At 36.1% G+C, this 24,527-nt stretch overlaps 1 protein-coding gene and 1 long non-coding RNA gene across 3 annotated transcripts in view; one reads left to right on the top strand and one right to left on the bottom strand.

Moving 5' to 3' along the window:
• The window catches only part of IL1RAPL1 (interleukin 1 receptor accessory protein like 1), a 786,863-nt gene that overhangs the window by 219,040 nt on the left and 543,296 nt on the right, over positions 1 to 24,527 (top strand). The gene's annotated exons all lie outside the window — the stretch shown is intronic.
• Positions 18,182 to 24,527, bottom strand: part of LOC121057339 — a 34,524-nt gene continuing 28,178 nt past the window's right edge. Inside the window, exon 3 of the long non-coding RNA XR_005813763.1 lies at positions 18,182 to 18,283. This is a non-coding gene — a long non-coding RNA (uncharacterized LOC121057339). The remainder of the gene's footprint in view (positions 18,284 to 24,527) is intronic.

Here is a 24,527-nt window from a genome sequence, read left to right as displayed (position 1 = left end):
AATGTCTGGCTATAGGCTCTTCAGAAGGGACGGGCAGCACAGAAGGGGTGGTGGTGTGGCTCTCTATATTAGAGTGTTTTGATGTTGTGGAACTTGAGGCTGGGACTGATAAGGTTGAATCCCTATGGGTTAGGATCAGCAGGAAGGCCAAGAAGGCAAGCATCCTGGTGGGGGTCTGTTATAGACCACCGAACCAGGATGAGGAGACGGATGAGGAGTTCTACAGGCAGCTGGCAGAAGTTGCGAAATCGTCAGCGCTTGTTCTCGTGGGGGACTTCAACTTCCCAGACATATCCTGGAAGCACAACACAGCCCAGAGAAAGCAGTCTAGGAGGTTTCTGGAGAGTGTGGAAGATAGCTTCCTGACGCAGCTGGTTAGAGAGCCTACCAGGGGAGGTGCCCCGCTAGACCTTCTCTTCACAAACAGAGAAGGACTGGTGGGAGATGTGGTGGTCGGAAGCTGTCTTGGGCAGAGTGACCACGAAATGATAGAATTCTCTATTCTTGGCGAAGTCAGGAAGGGGACCAGTAAAACCGCTGTCTTGGAGTTCCGGAGGGCTGACTTTGAGCTGTTCAGGACACTGGTTGGCAGAGTCCCTTGGGAGGAGGTTCTGAAGGGCAGAGGAGTCCAGGAAGGCTGGGCACTCTTCAAGAAGGAAATCTTAATGGCTCAGGAACGGTCTGTTCCCACGTGCCCAAAGACGAGCCGGCGTGGAAGAAGACCGGCCTGGCTGAACAGAGAGTTGTGGTTCGAGCTTAGGAGAAAAAAAGAGGGTTTATAATCTTTGGAAAAGAGGGCAGGCCACTCAGGAGGACTATAAGGCTGTTGCGAGGCTGTGCAGGGACAAAATTAGAAGGGCCAAAGCTCATCTGGAGCTAAATCTGGCTACTGCGGTTAAAGATAACAAAAAATGTTTTTACAAATACATCAACACCAAAAGGAGGACTAAGGAGAATCTCCATCCTTTACTGGATGCGGGGGGAAACTTAGTTACAAGGAATGAGGAAAAAGCTGAGGTGCTTAATGCCTTCTTTGCCTCAGTCTTTAGCAGCAAAACCAGTTGTTCTCTGGATACCCAGTACCCTGAGCTGGTGGAAGGGGATGGGGAGCAGGATGTGGCCCTCGCTATCCATGAGGAAATGGTTGGCGACCTGCTACAGCACTTAGATATACGCAAGTCGATGGGGCCGGATGGGATCCACCCGAGGGTACTGAGAGAACTGGCGGAGGAGCTGGCCAAGCCGCTTTCCATCATTTATCGGCAGTCCTGGCTATCAGGAGAGGTCCCAGTCGACTGGCGGCTAGCAAATGTGACGCCCATCTACAAGAAGGGTTGGAGGGTAGACCCGGGGAACTATAGGCCTGTTAGTTTGACCTCAGTGCCAGGGAAGCTCATGGAGCAGATTATCTTGAGGGTCATCACGCGGCACTTGCAGGGCAAGCAGGCGATCAGGCCCAGTCAGCATGGGTTTATGAAGGGCAGGTCCTGCTTGACGAACCTGATCTCCTTCTATGACAAAGTGACACGCTTAGTGGATGAGGAAAGGCTGTGGATGTGGTCTACCTTGACTTCAGTAAGGCTTTTGACACCGTTTCCCACAACATTCTCCTCAAAAAACTGGCTGCTCGTGGCTTGGAATGGTGTATACTTCGTTGGGTTAAAAACTGGCTGGATAGCCGGGCCCAAAGAGTTGTGGTGAATGGAGTCAAATCCAGCTGGAGGCCGGTCACTAGTGGAGTCCCCCAGGGCTCAGTGCTGGGGCCAGTCCTCTTCAATATCTTTATCGATGATCTGGATGAGGGGATTGAGTGCACCCTCAGTAAGTTTGCAGACGACACCAAGTTATGTGCGTGTTGATCTGCTCGAGGGAAGGAAGGCTCTGCAGGAGGATCTGGATAGGCTGGACCGATGGGCTGAGGTCAAGTGTATGAAGTTCAACAAGGCCAAGTGCCGGGTCCTGCACCTGGGGTGTAACAACCCCAAGCAGCGCTACAGGCTGGGAGACGAGTGGTTGGAAAGCTGCCTGGCAGATAAGGACCTGGGAGTACTGGTTGATAGGCAGCTGAATATGAGCCAGCAGTGTGCTCAGGTGGCCAAGAAGGCCAACAACATCCTGGCTTGTATAAGAAGCAGCGTGGCCAGCAGGTCTAGGGAAGTGATTGTCGCCCTGTACTCAGCTCTGGTGAGGCCGCACCTCGAGTACTGTGTTCAGTTTTGGGCCCCTCACTACAAGAAGGACGTCGAGGTGCTCGAGAGAGTCCAGAGAAGGGCGACGAGGCTGGTGAGGGGTCTGGAGAGCAAGTCTTATGAGGAGCGGCTGAGGGAGCTGGGATTGTTCGGCCTGGAGAAGAGGAGGCTCAGGGGCGATCTTATCGCTCTCTACAGTTACCTTAAAGGAGGCTGTAGCGTGGTGGGGGTTGGTCTATTCTCCCACGTGCCTGGTGACAGGACAAGGGGGAATGGGCTAAAGTTGTGCCAGGGGAGGTTTAGGTTGGATATTAGGAGGAACTTCTTTACCGAAAGGGTTGTTAGGCATTGGAATGGGCTGCCCGGGGAAGTGGTTGAGTCACCATCCCTGGAGGTCTTTAAGAGACGTTTAGATGTTGAGCTTAGTGATATGGTTTAGTGGAGGACTTGTTAGCATTAGGTAAGAGGTTGGACTGGATGATCTTGGAGGTCTCTTCCAACCTAGACGATTCTGTGATTCTGTGATTCTGTGATTCCGTAATACTTGAAGGGAGCGTACAAACAGGAGGGGAAACGTCTGTTTACAGGTGTTGATAGTGATAGGACAAGAGGGGATGGTTTTAAACTAAGAGAGGGGAGATTTAGGATAGATATTAGGAGGAAGTTTTTCACTCAGAGTGTGGTGAGGCACTGGGACAGGTTGCCCAGAGAGGTTGTGGATGCCCCATCCCTGGAGGCATTCAAGGCCACGCTGGATATGGCTCTGGGCAGCCTGCTCTAGTGGATAGCAACCCTGCCCAGAGCAGGGAGGGTGAAACTAGATGATCTTTAAGGTCCTTTTCAACCCAGGCCATTCTATGATTATATGATTCTATGGAAACTACCACCAAAACTTCAGCTTCAGATATGGGGAGAGCAGACTTCAGGCTGTTCTGGGAACTAATTGGTAAGGTCCCCTAGGAAAGTGCTTTTGAAGACATTCAAAAGTCTGTCAGTTCTCGTTAATTTTTAAGTACCACCTCTTAAGAGCATAGAAACTGGCAATTCTAAAATGTTGGAAGTAAAGCAGGTGGGGCTGAAGGTCATCTTGGCTGAGCAGGGACCTTCTTCTAGATTAGACAGAAAAATAAAGTATATGGCCACTGGAAGGCAGGTCACACAACATGGAAGGACTACAGGGATGCTGTTCACCATTATAGGGAGGAAATTTGTGTGGTCAAAGTACAAAGATTTGCAGCTGGCCAATATGTCAGGGACAACAAAAAGTTTTGTTGTTGTTGTTGTTGTTGTTGTTTTGTTTTGTTTTGTTAATATGTTAACAGCAAAAGGAGGACTGGATATAACATTGGTCTGTTACTTGTTGAGGGTGGTTACCTCACAAACAGGGACTTACACAAAAAAGAGACATTAATGCCATCTTTGCCTCTGTCTTCAACACCGATGATGGGCTCTGGGACCCCCAGATCCCTGAGTTGGCAGACCGTGACCGTGGTAATGAACTTGTGTGGGATTTTCTGCTCCAGTTGGATAAAAATAAGTTTATCCTAATGGGATTTTTCCCAGGGTACTCAAAGAGCTGTCTGATATTATTGTGAGTCTTCTTTCAATTCTTTTTCAATGGTCTTTGTAATATGGGGAGGTCCCAGTCAAATGGAAGCGGGGAAATGTTGTTTCAATTTTCAAGAAGGGCAAGAAAGAAGACCCAGGTAACTGCAGACCTCTCGGTCTCAGGTCAGTGACTGGTAAAATTATGGAGACGATTATTCTGGGAGTTACTGAAAAACACCTGAAGGACACTGCAGTCATTGATCACAGCCAACACAGGTTCACAAAGGAAAAGCCCTGTTTAAGGAACTTAATTTCCTTTTATGACAAGGTCACACGTCTAGTTGACCAAAGGAATCCAGCTGATGTAATCTTTTTGGTTTCAACCAAGTTTTTTATAAGGTTTCTCACAGTATCTTTCTGGACAAAATATCCAGCATACAGCTAAATACATAATATGACAAATATGATAAATACATAATATGATGGGTGAACAGCTTTATGATGGGTCAGGCTCAAAGAGTTGTAAATGGTGTTGCATCATGCTGGTGGCCAGTCACTAGTGGGGTTCCCCAGGGCTCCATTTTAGGACCAGTTCTTTTTAACGTTTTCATAAATGACTTGGATGCAGGTCTTGAAGGCATACTAAGTAAGTTTGTGGTAATACTACACTGGGAGTACCAAGTTACTCTGTCAAGGGTAGAGAGGCCTTGCAGGGAAATCTTGACAAATTAGAGGGCTGGTGTTAGGTGCACATCAATACGAAGGTTAACAACACTAAGTGCCAGATTCTCCTTCTGGGATGGGGCAACCCTGGAGATATGTACAGGTTTAGGGACAAGACACTAAAGAGCAGTCCCATAGAAAGGAATCTGGTGTGTTTGGTCAACATTAAGTTGAATATGAGTCAACAGTGTACCCTGGAAGCCAGGAGAGGCAACTGTATCCTGGGGTGTATGAAGCATAGCATTGCTAGTTGGTCAAGGGAAGTGATTGTCCCACTCTGCTCTGTGTTGATGTGACCTCTCCTTGAGTACTGTGTGCAGGCTTGAATGCCACAATATAAAAAGGACATAAAATTATTAGAGAGTCCAAAGGAAGACAACAAAGATGGTGAAGGGTCTAGAGAGCAAGACATGTGAGGAATGGCTGAGTTCACTTGAACTGGTCAGCCTAGAGAAAAGGAGACTGAGGGGAAACCCTTAGTCTGAGGGGTCAGTTGTAGTCTGAGGGGAAGCCTACAGCTTCCACAACAGGGGGAGTGGAGGGGCAGGCACTGATCTCTTCTCTATGGTGACCAAAAATAAGACCTGAAGAAATGGAATGACACTGCAACAGCAAAGGTTCAGGATGGATGTTTGGAAAAGGCTCTTCACCAAGATAGTGGCTGGGTGCTGGAACAGCCTCTCCAGGGAAGTGATAATGGCAACAAGACTGTTGGAGTTCAAGAAGCATTTGAACAATGCTCTCAGACATATAGAATGATTTTAGGGTGGTCCTGTGTGGAGTCAGCAGTTGGACTTGATGAACCTTTTGGGTTCCTTCCAACTCAGGACATTCTAAGATTCTATAACTGGGCGGAAAGGAAAGGAAAGGAAAGGAAAGGAAAGGAAAGGAAAGGAAAGGAAAGGAAAGGAAAGGAAAGGAAAGGAAAGGAAAGGAAAGGAAAGGAAGGAAAAAAGAAAAGGAAGGAAAAAAGAAAAGGAAGGAAAAAAGAAAAGAAAAGAAAAGAAAAGAAAAGAAAAGAAAAGAAAAGAAAAGAAAAGAAAAGAAAAGAAAAGAAAAGAAAAGAAAAGAAAAGAAAAGAAAAGAAAAGAAAAGAAAAAAGAAAAGAAAAGAAAAGAAAAGAAAAGAAAAGAAAAGAAAAGAAAAGAAAAGAAGAAAAAAGAAAAGAAAAGAAAATAAAAGAAAAGAAGAAAAAAGAAAAGACAAGAAAAGAAAAAAGAAAAGAAAAGAAAAGAAAAGAAAAGAAAAGAAAAGAAAAGAAGAGAAAAGTAAAGAAGAGAAAAGAAAAGAAAAAAGAAAAGAAAAGAAAAGAAAAGAGAAAAGAAAAGAAAAGAAAAGAAAAGAAAAGAAAAGAAAAGAAAAGAAAAGAAAAGAAAAGAAAAGAAAAGAAAAGAAAAGAAAAGAAAAGAAAAGAAAAGAAAAGAAAAGAAAGAGAGAAAAAGTGTTGCTACACTGGCACCTTATTATTACAGTGAGTTTTTTTTTAAAATAACATGAACAAGCCTTTGCTATATTTAAGCCCTTTCCATAGACTGACATAGGTTTCTGTCAGTATAGAAATACTTTCTCTCCTCCATGTTGATTTATGTTCTTTATGTAATGAGTTTTCCTGTCCATGACACTTTCTTAAGAAAACCAGGTGTGTTGCAACTGTTCTGCATGGCAAAATGAGAAAGGTATGTTTTGTAAACAAATGCCTTCTTCCTTTGTTCATTACCTTTATTATGTATGTTTTTGTGATATCTGGGTAACAAGGTAATCACATAACATTTTGTAGTTGGCTTTGATGAGGACAGGATTTCATCTCAGGAACACATATTTGTGTTTATAAAGCTCCCAAACAGGTAGCCACATTAAAAGAAATTGCCCTCTTCAACTTCTTCATACAGGACTGAAGCGTTTGCCAGATGAACAAGACATTTGGATACAACAGCTAAAGATAATGGGCTTTGGTGTAAGTTACAAGAAGTCAGCTCTTTTGAATAAAGCTCCTGTGTATATCTGAAAATAAAATAACTTTTATTGGTTCTGTCATTTAAACTTCTGAAATCACACAGGCACACACACACACACACAAAAAAAAGAAAACACTCAGGAAAGTAGATTTTAGGTTCTGTTCATTTCAGTCTTGGAAACATCTTTTGTAGATCCAGATGCAATTCTTAAATGTCTGCTACAATCAAAATTATGATTTCCCACATCTCTCCTCAGAACAAGCTTTTGGCTTTTGCTCTGGCATAGTCTCCCTCTCTCCCTCTCTCTCTCTGTGTACTGACATATACACCCATACATGTATAGAATACATTTATAGAAATATACAGTCTCAAATATCTCCACTGTCATTTCAACTTCAGCCTGACTTTTGTTTGTTAACTGTACTTCAGTTTGACTCATGGATGTTGTTTATAAGTAAGAAATATTTTGGTCTAGATAAAAACATTTGGAAATGTTTGTTTAAAATGATTTAAACTTTCCATGTGATTTTATAAGGAGAGTGACTTTAAGAAAAAAGTTGGTTTCACAGCTTTGTGGCTTTCCCTTGCAGAATAATTGTCCATAGATAATGCATTCCAGTATGAAGATGTGCATGAAATACTTGTGAAACAGTCTGTTAATGCAATTTCTGACTGCAGGTAATCAGTGTGTGCATCTGTGTGTGAACCTTTCCCTTCTTGAAGTTTCTTACGACTATAACAATAATATTCTGCTTGTTTGCCAAGAAGTCTGATGATGTTGAGCTGCATCATGATGTCAACGACTGCTTCTCTTCTCATTAAAATAATTGGGACTAGGCTACATCAGATACTCTCAAGACCCAAAGTAGACATGCAAAAAAATAGACATTCTGTTTCAGAACTTGTCTATAATGGTAGAAATATAGAATATTTTCCAACTAAGATGGAACACTTGGTTCATTTTTTCTTTTCTTAGTTAATTTTCTTTTCTTTCCCTTCCCTTTATATTTACTTTGCATCTAACTTGTTTTCTGGGCCTTTAGGGTTTTGCAGAGATAAGACAAGAATGAAATTGTCAACCTTCATTCATACTATTCTCTTTCACTTTATAGTATTTTTCTCTAAATAATTGGAAGTTTTAAGGTTCATTAGATAATGAAACAATTCAGAACACAGACAAATGATGCTGTCACAATCAAACAATTAGACTTTGCCAGCGAACCAGAAATCTCACATAGGGACCTCCCATGTCAAAAAGTGAACTTTTAGAGTTTCTTAGGTGAACCTAGGACATGATGATTCCTCTGAAAATCAGAAATGTTCTGCAATGTGTGTTCACCAGCAAATATTCTGTTTCTTATTAATGCAAAATAATATGTCCAGAAAATGTTTATCATGCATGCAGAATCCTTATGCATTTTATTATTAGAACAATAGCAACACATATTCTGTAGTGTCACATGTTAAGTCTCTTGTTATGTCTCAGTTGCAATTCGTATTTGTTAATAAAAGTTAATTTTGATGATACTCTGTTAAACATTGGGAAATAGATCAAGTCTCTAGCTATAAAGGAGGAATACCAGAACCCCTAAACTTCCATCTAAGTTTGTCCACCTCAACACTTCCAGGTTCTCACATTAGAGACCACAGCCCTGGATCTTGAGATCCCCATGCTTTACAACACTTGGATTCATATTTTAGGGTTCTGGGAAAACTTCACCTTCTCTTGTTGGGGCTTTGTGGCACTGGGACCACAAGGAGAGTCTGAATCGAAAGTTTCTTGAAAGTTGGCTCCTAGAAGCTTGATAGGAAAGTCCTGGAAATACCAGAACTGGGGAATTCTGCAGGGATGTTTTATAAAGCGTAGAACTAGAGTTATTTCCACATAGCATTTCTTGTCCACTAAACTGACTGTGGTAAAATTGTTATTAAATTGCTGGAGAGTTTAAGGGATCTTAGGTCAATTGGGCCTCAAGGTACCATTTCTATCAAACAGTAGCAGATGGAGGTGTTGGAAGCCTGCCAAAATGATAATGATGGTGATGGGAAGGGACCTATTGTAAAAAAATATCCTGGTAGCTGCCTAAATTACACAAAAACTGAATAATAATAATATTAATAATTGTTATTATTATTATTATTAATAATAATAATAATTTAAAAAATACTGATTTAGTGGGAAATAAAGAGAATTCAGTATTTTGATGTTAAAAGAAATCCTACTAAATCCATTCACAATGTCTCTTGAAAAAATAGTTATTTGTTTGTGGAAAAAAATAATAATAAAAAAAAAGTAAAACATTATTATTAGCAAAGGTGTCTGTAACTATATCAAACTAATTTTTACCTGAATAATTCCTAAACATGTTGGATAATTCCCTCATGCTTCTAGAAATAGACAAAAAATCTAGTAATTTTCAGACCATTTTTGAAAACAAAACAAAACAAAACAAAAAACATTAAATAATTACTAAATAATTACTGTCCATATGAAGCCTCTTGGGGAGGCAAATATTACTTCTACTTTCTTTACCCATTGTGTGACCTTGACTTGTCTATTGAACAATATAATGTAGTATTTATCTTAATGTGTGGATTTTTAAAATAAAAAAGTTCATAATAGTGGCAAGGAGACATGAGATGAAATACTGAAATAATGAGCTGCATTAAGCTTGATGAAGCTTATATATTTTGATAAACAATGGTGGGTTTTACGTTATAAGTTTGGATTGATATCAGTGAAGCAGTGACACAGGAATGAATTTGCATATCATTGATATAGCTCTCAAAGGGAAATTCTTGTAAACAACACAGTAAAGTAGGAGTTTGGAATATCCTAATTATTTTCTATGCTTCATCAATCCTTTGAACAATAAACACTTCACCCCAATTAGTACACCACCCTGGGGATATGGCTGACCCTTGTACGGGTGACAAAGCGAAGATGCCATGGATATCAGCAGTGAACATGACAGTGACAGTATTTCAAGTGCTCTTTTCCTTTTTTTATGTAGCAATTGAACTGCAGAAAATGTTTCAATACTTTACCCTCCCCCCCCAAAAAAAAAAAATCTGTCAGCTAATATTTCAAATGATTTTCTGTATAATTCACGTGATCCTTCGACACATCACCTCTCTCAATTTGTAGATTAAGTAATCGGTAAAAATTTATTAACTATTATTATTTTTATTTTCTATCTGTTTATTGATATATTTTTATTGTGTTGTTTTTGTCTAATTCTGATATGCTTATTCAGAACAAATACTTTGCTTAGAAAAACAGACATTCTAAGAAAGAAATAATAGTAAGTACAACATAGCCTTGTGTTTTCTTGATTAATAGTACAGAATATTATTTACAAGAGGCTGGGGAAAGCCATGTGATAAAAAATATTATATATATATATATATATTCTCATATTTCCTGTGCTTTTGTTCATAAGAAAAAGTCCCTTAATGTAATCTTTTTCTCCAAATACTTCAGTATTTTGGTACCCTCTGCCTAGAATTTGCACATTACAAACTGTGAGAATTGTTATTGAGCAGTGGAATCAAGCACTAGAACCTTTTACTTCTATACGCACAGCAAACTCTTAATCTTACTGAAAGACACTAAAACATGATTTTACTGTCCTTCTTTTATCTGTACATCTTCCCCACTTCCATTTTTCTCATCTTTTCAGTTAGTGAGAAGAAAACTCTTAGGTCTCCTGTAATTCAGTCTAAGTGTTGTGTTTTGTGCTAATTTACTTACTACTGTTGTTTCTCTTGAAATTCATTGGAGTTTTCTTTGGGATTTTTGATCAGTGAAGTTCAGTCATTAAATAAGGTATCTTTAGGAGTTTTTTCTTATTTATAGCCTGAACACAGACTCCTTCAAGTGAATGCAAATTTTGTCTACTAATTTTGTCTATTTATCTTATCCTTTCATGCCAACAATATTGGAATTAAATTAATCAATGAATATCAGTGGTCTTCTTTGTCATACAAATGATAAGGATACTTAGTAACCTACTAATGTTTCTCTTGAATTAGGACCTAAAATATCTTACTGTCACTTATACAGTCTTTGCTCCTCTCTCCCCCCCCCCCCCGCCCCCCCCCCCCCCCCCCCCCCCATCTCTTCTAAACTTATTGTGTGAATAGGAAGGAGAAAACAGTAAATGGTGTCCTAAAGGCATTGCTACTGTGTCAAAACCCAGCTGGCTCCTAAACTTCTTTACTTCTCTCTGTTACACAGAAAAGAAATACAGAGGAATATTTATTTCAGCAGTCATGCTTCACAGGAATGCAGGAAAGACTGAAGATACGGATTTATATAGGGGATGATCTAACTGCATAAGCTAGACAGAGGTCCTAGTATCATTTCCATGAAAAAGTAAAAAGAAGTCTAAAAATTCTTCAACTTGAATGCATGTTTAACATTATTCTAGAGGCCACAGAAACACCATTTCACTGGATACATTTTGATGAGGAACAGTTTAGAGAAACAAAATACAAATCTTTAGAGATAATCTTCACAATTATTAATACTGAATTACTCTTTGTTACTTCATAATCCTTTTCCAAAAAATCCATGCTATGTACAAAAGATGAGATTCTCAGTGAAAAGAGGTGATGACAGCCTGTATTTTTCACATTTAACTATTTTACAAAAATCTATTAATTGCCTCTGTCAGTTATTAAAATGAGGAAGCAAGATGTCCTCTGTAGGGCCCTCAGGACGGCTGGCCTAATCTGTCCCAGTAAATTCAATGAGTATTTTGCTAAATGTAATTAAAATTCAGTACTGCGTTTGAGCAAGCTGCAGTGGTTTGGCAGACCTTCAAAGGGCTATACTGCAGCACAATAATAAAAATGATAAAAGCACACAGTAAAAATAAATATAATGCAAATGTTCCCATTATTCAGAAATCTGGTGGGAAGTTGCTTCTCTAAGTATTTTCTGCTTTCTATGGTGATAAAATTCAAATTTGTGGATTTTTTTTTTCAATCTTAGTGTACATTATTCTTATCCTACCATTTTATGTTTCTAATGAATTGAAGCCATTCTAACAATTCAGAGCAATACAGTATTTTTCCCAGATATGTCATTATTTCCAAATACCAAGAAATTGCACATGGTTTCATTTGTTAATCCTGGATTCCAAACTGCAAAATATGAATTTTGCTTTGAAGTAACAATACCCTCAGAACCTTAGTGGGTAATGCATCAGCTTGACCAGTTACTCCTTCAGGTATCCTCTTCATCTGTTATTCTTGACCGTATGACCCCAATTCTGATTTTCTCCTAGCATTATGTAAATTACAGTTCTTAAATTGTAATACTTAATAAAAATAAGTAAGCATCCAAGCTGCTAAAAGATTTTATGAATATTGCTTACCAATGTTTTGAAATTTGTCTGCGAGTAATTATGAATAAACATTTAATTCAGATTAAATATTATATTTTATCCTTTTTTTTTTCATTTCCTTTTTTTTTTTTTTTTTTTTTTTAAACACAATATGTCTAAACATGTCTTGTAAATCTTTGGTTAAAAACTAATACTCTTTTCAACTATTTTTTTTTCTGAATTGCCTGTTGACAACATGTAAAATTAATCATTATCATTAAAAGTATCTTTTTGTTACAAGATTTTTCTCCACACAAGTGAAGATTCAGAAAGAGTCAGACTTTTAAACATAAGGCTTAGCTCAGTTCTCTTTATGCCTTCAGAATGACACAAAATAACTATGGGTAAGTTGTTACATATTTGAAATTGCTTATGGCAAACTAGAATATTTTCATAGATTCATACAACTACTTTTACCAAGCCTACTTCAGAAAAAAAAATATTATTCTAACTAGCATAGGTCTAAAGTAACCTGCAATTTCCTGTTTCCCTGAGCATTGAAATAATATTAGGTTGGATGTTCCTGCTCATTCAGTAACAAAAGAACTTTCTATAAATTTGCATTCAATACTTTATGAAAAAAAAAAATGAAAAAATATATTTCAAAGAAGTTAACAAAGGTAGTCCAAATAACCTAGCCAAGATCTGACTTTAACATGCCTGAAGTCTAGGATTTAGTATTCCAGGGTAAAGATTCCTCCTTCATATAAGTGGCTGCCTTCATAAGGATGGAATTCTGGCATCTATCTTGAAATAATGTTCTTTTTTGTTTGTTTGTTTGTTTTTCCAAAGTAATTACAGCATTGTAATTACGCTGTATGCCCTATGTTCTACAAGTCAACAAGCAGAAGTGAGTGGAATTGAGGAATGGAGTTATATGTACCTGTCTAATTTTCTCTTCATTTATTTTAAATTAAACATGGTTACTGTTTAATTTACATTATTATTTTTAAACAACAAATTTGCCTTTCCATACCAAACTAAGTATATCTGATATTAATATTTAATCAGTCCTTCATATGCTGCTATTTGTATAGAAGACTTCTTGGAAATCCCATATACAGAAATCAGAAAACCTTTTTTTTTTTTTTTTTTTCTCTTCTCCTTCCTTCCCAATGTTTTCATATCACTACTAAAAAAATAAACGAATAAACAAATAAATAAGAAAATCATTGTTAGTACTTTTTACACATGTGAAAAAACTTTCCTTTTTTAAAAGAAATGCAGTCATTCTTAAATCTTGTGTTTCAACCATGCTAGTGATACTATTGTCAATGACTAATGTTTATACTTCTTAGATACTATAGACTATAACTGTGATTGAAGCAGAGAGGAATATTTACATCTACATAGTCTTAAAGAATTGTTAGTTATGAGTGTAAAACTGAAGTTCTGAAGTGATGGAGAAACAAAATATTACAATTAGCAAAATATAAATTAAGAAATTATGCACTGTTTTGTTGTGCCTCTCTTAAGCATAGCTGATACAAGGCTGAAAGCTGTGGGGTCTCTATTAAATTGTTCTTAACAGTTGCATTTTGTCTTGATTTTTCCTAAAGTGGTGCTATAAATAACTGCAGTGCAATAGGTTCTGAATCAGTATTTAATAATTAGACTGTGAAGAATATTTTGTAACTTTTAATCTTTTGCTGCTTATGATATAATGCATATAAAAAGAATACATTCTGAAAAAAATAAAGTCAATTCACAATAGAAGTAATCATTGACTGTGCTATATACCTTTTTTTTTTTTTTTCTTGAATCTCAGGTTAATCACATATACTCAAAAAAGTGGGATGGATGGGAGGTTTTAGCTGCCATTAACAATTATCAAAAATACTGTACTCTACTGTACTGTACACCACAGAAACACCTATTTTGTTTTCAGTTCCAGTGTTCACAATTACTCTGTTCTTTCTCCTTCTGTGATTGCATCAGATGTCATGTTTCAGAATGTTGTTTCTCACCAATCAGATTTCTAGGGTTTCCAGACTAATTACACAAAACAATACATCCCAAAACATTTAACCAGTTTGTGAAGCTTTTTTATTTTCTTTGGCTACTTTCATAAAAACATTAGGAAAGATCATAGCTAGTGATACTCTCGTCTCCTTGGGGTACAATTTTAGTTTGGGTTTAACACATAAAACATACAGTAAATTATGAAAGAAAAACAGTATAAGGCTTATAGCTCAGTCTTTATTTTTTTTTTTTTTATGTTATTTTTTATTCTTAGGCAGCATTTTAACTTTAATTTGTTTGAAGAGACCATGAATTGGAAACTAAAGAAGAAATCGAAAGCATTAAAATCATTTGGTATTGTGTCAAGTTTCTAATACGTCTCAGCAGGCTGGTTTGCAAGTGCCTGTGACAGAATGAGGGAAGTCAGATTCTACTTTTCTGATAGTGCTGTTGGTGTAGAGCACCTTAAAACAATAGGGAAGCCACTGTGGAGAAGTTCTTAAAGCTGACTGGCTACAAACAAAACATCACTCACAGATGAACTTAGTATAAATCACAAGCATAACATAACCAAAACATGGGATTTTGAATGACAGCTGTAATTCTTGGCACATTTTAATTTCCAGTTTAATTCACAACAACTAATAGCTAAACATTTCAGTCTCCATGACATTTCTGGGGGAAACTTAGTAGAAAACTGTTACTACGGTAGTTTAATAAAAGTTTATAGAACTTTCATAAATCATAATTCTGGAAAAAATAAGTCACAATTAAAAACAAACCTAAGTTGTTCCTATGTGTATTCACACATAATATAGAAAAGTCAGAAACAGATAATACTTGGTGAGAAGCTCAGGTATTCAGGGCTATGGATGTCTATTCTTTATAGTGGTACAATTGTTATTATTTTAATATTTTCTAACAAAAAGTTATGGTGTTTTACTTTTTATTACTATTTTATTTTCCTAATAAAAAATATGTTATAGTTAAAACAGAAAAAAAAAAGCCACCTGAAAGTACAGCAATGGAAAAAAACAGTCAATCAATAACAACAACAACAAAAACAGGTAATGATCATGGGCAAAACAGCAAATAAGTACTTCAAGTACTTTGGGTGTTTAAAGATCTACACTTTTATAATGTCTGCAACAGTGCCTGGGAATTTTATATGGACTCTAGTAAACTTTACATCCAGTCCTTAAATTCTGCTACGTATGCTGTTGTCTATAATTACAAAAAATTGTGTACTCACTGTTTACTCCCTTTCATGTAGCGCCAACCTTATGCTACATACACACCTCTGAATCAGTTTAGTGGTACTTATGAGCAATTTACAAGTAACAGGCTGAGTGAGCTAAACTTATGTATATGTATATCATACACTTATTGCATGTTTATAGGATATATGTGCATATGCACATGTACATATCTATCATACATGTACATGTGTCATACTTGTATAATGTGCATGTCATATTGCATGTCTCTGTAACTGTGCACATAAGACTTTAGTCCACTTTCGCATACTTTACAATTTCTTATCATTTATTAAATTAGTTATTTCATTCAGCTGTATTATTTCATAAGGTGGCATTTAGCTAAAGTATATTTCAGTATGTATTTAATTGTTTAATTGCTGTAAACCTAAAAATCAATACATTGTTTTAGGGAAAATGGTAGCTTATTTTTCCCCAATATATATTGCTTGAATCACTTAATAATGACATAACTAATATTGGTAATTTTTATTCCGGTTCAAATGATCTTCACGTTTAAGATGCTGGGGGATTGAGAAAGGTGTTATATTGCTTGTATTGATTCTATTTAATATTAGCATCTCATGTTTGTACAATTAAAGAGAAACGCCTGTGAAATGATTTCTTGGTGCAGGATCTTTGATTATTTTCAAAACTAGTTGAACTGGTAGGCTCTAATCCTCTTAATTTCTCTTGGTTTATGTGTTTGGGTAAAATGCTTTGCTATGAGATTCTATGTGACAGGTCTGTAGCCATGTATGATAGACAGCAAGAGAGAGACAAAAAATAAAAATAAAATTAAAAAATCTTATTTTGTCGATCACATAATTTATGATGAATTACCATTTTGAAAAATCTTCTGGCTGATTGAAGTGGAGTTTGATACATGAGATAAAAATAATACTGACTGTGCAATTTCCAAATAGAAAAGTATCTGAAAACAGTGTTTGAATATTTATTTCTCAGCAGTTTCATGCACTGGTGCTCTGGCATGTCTCCTTGTACTACTTTGCTTGTGAAGTTATTATTTTCGTTTTGTAGAATCTCTTTCAACTTTCAGTTTAAGTAAATAAGTAAAAAAGTCTTCTGATGTTATAGTCATGAGGAAAATACACAAGAAGGAAGCAAGTAGTGTTGTCATTTTTATGACTTACCCAGTAGAAACTCCATACGACAATAAGATTATATCATGAGGTCCACAAATTGATATTTTTCAGGAGTATTAATATTACTATACAGTGCAAATCTTGCATATCTTCTCCGATATTACAACACTACAAGTTTTTACCCGTGCTCAGTCATGTATGAATGTGTCTTGTACAAGTAAATGTGAGGAGGTTATCTGCAACATTGTGGATCTCATTGTCTTAGACTAACTCTTGCACATGGGTGTGATGTGCTGATCCTTACAATGAGTGTTGATCTGATCCTAAATATGCTTCTTGTTTTGGAGATGATAAAACACATCTTGTTGTTGTGGGAGACTTAGTTAAACTCTTTGTTAGTGATTTGCACAAAGCTACATGGTAAAAAAGACAAACCTACAGCTCCTAAATTTGTCCCTTGGTAGACTTAAAATTATATACAATTATCAAATCATAATAAATTTTATTAAATTATTAATATAATTAGGTATAATTATGTTTATAAAATTACAGAATATTTACCTAAACTTTCACTTATGCCAGTCCTTCAGTTATAACCTCCTGTATAACTGACAAAAAATATAAATAAATAAACAATAATTAACAGGCACATAAATGTTAGGTGTTTAACTAAATCAATTAAACAGCCTTCAGAAATGGATTACCAGGAATTCATTTAATGTTATAACTTTGTTTTAGATTCAAAAATCATATAAACAAACATTGGTTGATTTGTATGTTGAACTTGAGGGAAGTTTTGAGTAAAACTCTTCCGTCCCCTTTGCCTGCAAAGTTTCTCTTAGCATTCTGTTCATACTCAATTTTAATTGCCACTTTATTGTTTGTAAAAAAGCTATGCGGCTGTAAAATACTACACTTTATTTCAACAAGAGGTATAGTTATCTGAACAGATACATTACTGTTACTGTAAAGAATGGACCTACTTTACTTTATCAGCAACTAAGGGGAAGGTTAATGACTGTTATGTATCTTTTATGTTGTGTGTGAAACATAAGGAGTTCTGCACTGTAAATATTTACAGTGTAGAAGTCAAAGCTTGCACTATTCCAAGTACTCTTTTAATAACAGTCTGTAAATTTGGGAATTAACTTCAACACACCTAAACAGGTTAAAACAACATTAAGACCAGAAAAGAAATTTACAGCCTTCTCATGAATTCATGCTTTTACACTTATGTGTATGGGGAATGTCTTATGAAATTTTTTGATACACTAAGCAAGTAAATAATTGAAGTAACCTGTATATTTTCAACATTTATTGTATTTCTACCTACAGTGTATTAGGAATCAGGAACACAGTCATACAAAAATAAAGTTTTGTTGGTGGTGGTGGTGGTGGTGTTTTTTGTTTGTTTTGTTTTGTTTTGTTTTTGAGAAAGAATCAGTACCTTCAGAAGGGATATCACCACCCTTTAGCAAACCATTGTGAAATCCAAATCGTTCAGTAAGAAGGGCCAGATCCCAGCCTAAAGCTTCATGAGTACAGTGATAAATATTGGGCACAATGTGAGATATTCAGCTGTTGGATTTCCAATCCTTTCTGTCCTCTAGTGAAATGGTAATACAATGGATGGCCTCCTTTCCCTTTGGGCTGAGGTACCTGGTGGCTGTTAACTGAACCATTGTTGGACCACTGCTATTTTGGTAAGACAGTGTCTGATGCCATTTGGTACAGGAATAATTAGGGGTGCATCCATTAAAGATGGCTTCTGCACGCTTGAATGATAGTGATATTACATTTACCGTCTAATCATTAGAACAAAATTCAGAGCTCTGTTTTAGAGAACTGTGCCACACATTGCAAATGGATGGGTGAATATGTTGAAGCAAGGTTCTAAAGGGGTCATCAAAATGCTAACCAAGATCTGTCCAACATTAATGTGCTTATTAGAACTGTTAATTAAGACACAAACATGACAGGTGTTTCTGTATTTATTTATTTATTTATTTCCCAGAATCAAGATAACTCCTTTATGTGGCTTAAGCTTTCCTCCATTAGGCTCAGATTACATCTAAACTATTCTGGAAGTATTTCATCTCATACATGCCCCAAATGGGGCACTTTGCACCTCCTCTGTGTTGCTGTCCTCTCCTGGAAAAGAAGGAAAGGTTCATTAGGCTTGGAAGAAAATATTAAAGAAAGTCATTTTTCCAGTAGTGTAATGGTTAGATCATTCAGGTGATTAGGAGAGTTATCAGTTCTACTCCCTGCTCCCAAGGACATTGGTTTATTTATACAAATTTATAGTCGTTTAATTTGAAACTATTCCAAGAGGCTTGGAATCAGCTCCCATGTCTCCCTTTTCCCAGATAAAATGACTTACCATTAGGCAGCAAAGTCAAATTCCTCCTTCACCACTATTTGTAACTCTGAAACTTGAGTTCCTTTTGGCAAGGTGATCTGCCTTTAATTTCATTTAGAGGAGTGATACAGATTTCATCTACAGGACAATCATAATAATTGCAAGCATTTCTTATAGCCTTACTTTAAATTACAGCCATAACTGATACTACAGTTTGTAATAATACCTGTAGTATCATATCATATTCCCTTAAGATAAAAATAAAATAAAATAAAATAAAATAAAATAAAATAAAATAAAATATAAAATAAAATAAAATAAAATAAAAAAATAAATAAAATAATAAAATAAAATAAAATAAAATAAAACAAAATAAATAAAATAAAATATAAAATAAAATAAAATAAAATAAAATAAAATAAAATAAATAAAATAGTTAGAGGAGTGATTTTTTTTTTCTTGCATGATGTTGAAATTCTTTTCCTCTTCTTGGACCAAAGTATTTCTGAACAAGGTCAAAAGCAGAAGGACTACCAGAATGGAGAAACTGCTATGAAGATTCTCAGGTTATAGTAGTGATACTAAAAATGCCGTGAAGTAATTTGGGATTACACATAAGATAAGCAGAAGTTCTAAGAATCATACTTTTCATTTTAAGGTGTGCCTTACAAAAGGTACCACAGATTATTCTCATGACATGGTTATTAGAACATGACTTTCTTTTCCCAGATCTTTAAGTGCCATAGACTGGACTACATGCTTTACCTTCAGTGGCATATCTGTTCATGAACTTTCAGCTATGTTAGTAGTGCGGTTCTTGTGCGTTGTGTGCAGAAGAGAGAGCTGGAATCATCATAATATCTCAGTATATGATTTGATAGATTTTCATGTTTCAAAATGTAAAAATTCTTACTCCTATATTCTTACTGCTGTTTTTCAGGGATCATGCTGTCATGATATTTGCTTGAGAACAAAGTCACTTTCTAGAAACTGTAATAATAATAATAATTATTATTATTATTAGTGTTATTTAACACGAAATTGATTCTCTGATTGTTGAAGGACTCTCTGATTTTGCTAGATTTAATATCTGTATAGCTTAAACTGATTCCCAAAGGTTCCCAAAGAAGTGTAACATTTAAACGTTTGTGTAAATTGTGTTCATCCAACATATTCCAAGAAGTTTATATATTTCTGTCTATATATTTCTTAAGTTTCTGGAGCCAAACATCTCCTTCCAAGTAAATGTGACACAAGTAAATCATTTGTGCAGGAAGGCCAATGTTGAAAAACAAAACAAAGCACAGCAAAACAAAACAAAACCAACCACAACAACAAAAATTAACAAATAAATAATAATAATAATAAAATCCTGTTATGGCAGCCATAACATCCTGGATTCATAAGTCATCTGGTTCTGTTTCTAGCTGGTTCTGTTTGTTTTACACCAGCCCCTAAGGAAAGAAGCCGTTGCAGAGCAGAACATTAAGCTAATACCCTAAATTCTTCCTGTTCCTGTAACTGTTCCACCTCATACAAGCTATCTGCAAGCCTGCAGGTAAAAAAAAACAAGATGCTTAAAGAGAAGACATTTCTGTACTGCCCCCATAATGAAAAGATCTGATTTTTGTAACATTTTAGAAGTAAATTTCTAAATGTAGCTATACATATTGTATTGACTTCAATTTAAATAATGATTTCTAAAGGAAATTAAAGAATGAGATTTAGATAATGAAAGCTCACACTAGAATACCTCCAGAATTAAATAGCTTCTGAATGCTGAATACCTTCCTCCAAATCATATATATCATAAACAGGTAGAACTGGAGTAAAATATTGATATTGAGACCAGTTTTGGCCATGCTGAACAACTCAGAAATTTGGATTCCAAGAATAATTCCAAGAACAATGATTCCAAGTTTTGCAATCAGATTAAAAGAATCATTCCATCATTTAAGTTAGATCTAAGCTTTCCCTCACTCATATATGGTATTAAAATATGGAGGTAGAAATACACGTCTATTCCTAATTTTATTTTTATTTTTTGATGTCCATTTAAAGGCCTCATTGTATTTAGATATTTTTTTCCTTCTTACAATACCTCCCTCAGTCCAGTACTATCAATGGGAAAAATCCACACAAAAAGCATGGGATAATTAGTGAATGTATGAATTTCAAAGCCCTAGGTCATGTTTACTTTATAGTTTTCTTGTGATAATTTCCTCAGCTCTAACACACATTCTACAAAAGAAGTCATATCCACTAACCTCTAGCTGCTGCATTTAAATGAGGTATATCAGTGGTTCTTCTTGGTCACAGCAATGTGTAACAAGTACATTTTATTGTGGTTGTTGTTTTATTTTTATTATTTTTATTTATTATTATTTTTGTCAGGCTTGAAAAAAAATAGTCTTGATTCATGATGTTAAATATTTGTTACATGCACTCTCATTGTGCATTGTCATAGCCTGCTGCATGGGCACTTTTGACCATGAAAATCATCCAAGAAAACAGATTTTTTTATTATTATTATTATTTTTTTTTTAGGAGTGTTTATTCTACTTGTTTGCTAAACTAACATACAAGATGTGTGAAGTGAAGCTTTTTAAAGCAGTATAGTAAACATTAACTTAAAAAGAGAGGCCCTAGGCAGTGTCTAATGTCAGAGTAGACGACCTAGGCTTCCCCATTAGGGTTCCAGTGTCTTTTTCAGAAAAATGCAGGTCTCTGATAGATTCATGTCTGCAAATGTCTTGCAGATCCTGGGACACACTCAATACCACCTTCTATAGAATTAGTCCCATAAAGTACCTCAGAATGCCTCAGAATCCATACCACAGGCTTTCCACAGAGTTCATAAGTGATGTAACAGATTTATTTTTTTTTTCTTCACAATTTACTTTAAATCTAACACATTATTTCTGGATTGAGTTGATTTCTGTCCCCACTGGGATAGTTTGGGAATGTAAGCTGAATAATTCATCTGTCTCAGAATCCCATATTCTGTCAACTGAACAAATTTTTTTCACCTATTACAAACATGAAAAGATTAACTGACTTGCTCAAGGACATACAGAAGTCAAAACTAAGAACAAAAACCTGTAGTCTTGATTCTTAATATCTCCACAAATACAGTTTTTATGTTGCTGCCATGAGCACCACATGATCTTTCATGTACACTTTCTCCTTGAATATTTAAATAAATGACTTCCAGAAATGCAGGCTAAGAACTAAATAGATATTTCAATATGTCACTGTTTGAACCATTTGAAGTCAAGACTTGCTTGTCTTGCAGGAGAAACAAAATAAATAAATAAATAAATAAATAAATAAATAATAAATGAAGCTATGCATGCTATTTCTTTCTTCAAAAACAAGAGGCTTTGATCAGTGTTTTTAAAGAGCACAATGTTTTTAAGAGCACTGTCTTTTGGTGAATATCCTACTGTGAACTTATAAAGAATAGGCTTTTATTTAATTAACCTTGCCACAAAAATAATAAACTTTTCCAAACCTACTTATTTTCTTCTAACTTTAACTTCTAAAGGATCATACAGTATTTATTACTGTCTGTAAGTTATGAATGCAGACATTAATAATGAAGTTACAGATTTTATTTATTTATTTCTAAAAGTGCAAAATTTGTTTCATGTTACATTGTATTTGCCAGTCCAATTATGGCACAAATGCTTATATATTATGAACCAAAACTACTGTCATATTTCTCAAAAGTACTGAGACCTAAACAAGACAATTCTGACAGGTATTTAAATTTAAACACATTATTTTGTTAATTCTTTTATGTTTACTGAGCTATTAGGAGACTGAATGAGTCATAGAATCATAAACTCATAGAATCACAGAATCATACAATGGCTTGGGTTGAAAGGGACCTTAAAGATCTTCCAGTTCCAACCCCCCTGCCATGGTCATGCAATGCAACCCACTAGATCAGGTTGTACAGAGCTCCATCTAACCTGACCTTGAATACCACCAGGGATGGGGTATCTACAACTTCTCTGGGCAACCTGTTCCAGTACCTTACCACCTTCTGAGTAAAGAATTTCCTCCTAACATCTAACCTAAATCTCTCCTTATTTAGTTTAAAACAGTTCCCCCTTGTCCTATCACTATCTGGCCATGTAAAAAGTGACTCTCCATAAACCCCCTTTAGATCCTGGAAGACTATTACAAGGTTTCCCCTTAGCCTTCTCCAGGCTGAATAGCCCCAGCTCTCTCAGCCTTTTGTCATAGGAGAAATCGTCCAGCCCCCTGATCATCTTCGTAGACCTCCTCTGGACTTGCTTCTAACAGGTCCACATCTTTCTTGTGCTGGGGGCTCCAGATCTGCATGCAGAACTTCAAGTGGGGCCTCACAAAGGCAGAGTAGAGGGCAATCACTTCCCTCAACCTACTGACCAGATCTCTGTTGATGCAACCCAGTTGGTCTTCTGGGCTGCAAGACCAGAAGAATCATCCACCATCTCATCCACCAGAATCCTGAAGTCCTTCTTCACAAGTCCACTGTCATTGAGTTCTTAATCCAGTCTGTACTCCTCTCTGGGATTGCTCTGACCCAGGTGCAATACCTGCAATTGGACTTGTTGAATCTCATTAGGCTCTCTCAGGCCCACTTCTCTAGATTGTCCAGGTCCCCTTGGAAGGCATACCTTCTATTGTATCAACTGCACCACTCAGCTTGGTGTCGTCTGCCAACTTTCTGAGAGTGCTCTTGATCCTGTTGTCTATGTCATTGGTAAAGATATTAAACAGCATCGGTACCAAGACAGACCCCTGATGGACACCACTTGTCACTAGCCTCCACCTGGACATAGAGATCTTGACCACAACCCTCTGTCTGTGGCCATCCAATTCCTTCTCTACTGAACAGTCCACCCATCAAATCCGTCTGCCTCCAATTTAGAGGTAAGGATGTAGTGCGGGACTATACCAAAAGTCTTACGAAAGTCCAAGTAGAAGACATCAGTTGGTCTTCCCTTGCTGACTGGTGCATACATCATAGAAGGCCACCAGACTGGTCAGGCATGATTTGCCCTTGATGAAGCCATACTTTAGGTCATACATGACCTAAACCAATTTTACAGTAAGTTTTGGTTATCATCTATTAATAATTTATTTGACTGTTTGGAGATTGGCTGGTGGTCATCATCAGTTGTACCCAGGAAACTGGAGACACAAGTGATTATGGAATGGAAAAGTTTCTCCCTAAACTGTTTAGTGTTTTAATATACATATAAATTGAGAGGAAGGGTAATCTTTGCAGATTGCAGTTCTTAAATCAATGCAGTTGTTTCAGTATTTCTTCTAGATTTATAAATCAGTAAATTTATCTCACAAAATATCATAGATGTGGTAAATGTCCAGGTAATGACACGTTGGCTGCTGTTATTTGCAGAAATATTCCTAGATTTACTACATCGTAAAGTGTGCTGACCAAAACCATGATTTTCTTTTCTTTACTGCTATACAGTCTTCTTAATTATTTCACCAATCTCATTATTTGAGCTGAGATTATAATCAGTTCGGAAACTTAGTTTTATAGCTCAGTACTTCAGATTCAACAGGTTATTTAATCTAATTCAGGTAAATAAGGTAACACCTTCTGAATAAAAATAGCTTTTCATGTCTTGTCTGCTATCACAGATATATTTACTCTTATTAAAATTTAGTTTCAACTGTGAATTTAAATGAGGTAATATGAAAAGAAATAATGCATAGAAAGCATGGAAACAATTCCCAGTGCACAACACAAATGGCTATATCAGTAACTAGGCCAAGAGAAAAAAACAAGGCATAATATATTGGTAGCCAGACCCTAAAAAAACATTGACTAAAGGTATAATTATATTTGAAGATAGGTTATTGAGACAAGGAGATATTTTCCATCTCTTAAAGCTTTTTTTCTTCCAATCTTCTTGCTTTTCTTTCTTCCTTTTCCTCTTTCTAATTCATATTCGGTAGATAAGAAAAAACCTAATAAGGTAGCTAATAAGTTGTCAGGCAGTTTAGATA

This window comes from Cygnus olor, chromosome 1, assembly GCF_009769625.2.
Source record: "Cygnus olor isolate bCygOlo1 chromosome 1, bCygOlo1.pri.v2, whole genome shotgun sequence".
Lineage (NCBI taxonomy): Eukaryota > Metazoa > Chordata > Aves > Anseriformes > Anatidae > Cygnus > Cygnus olor.
Note: the sequence above shows the minus strand (reverse complement) of the source record. Positions and strands in the feature narration are given on the sequence as shown.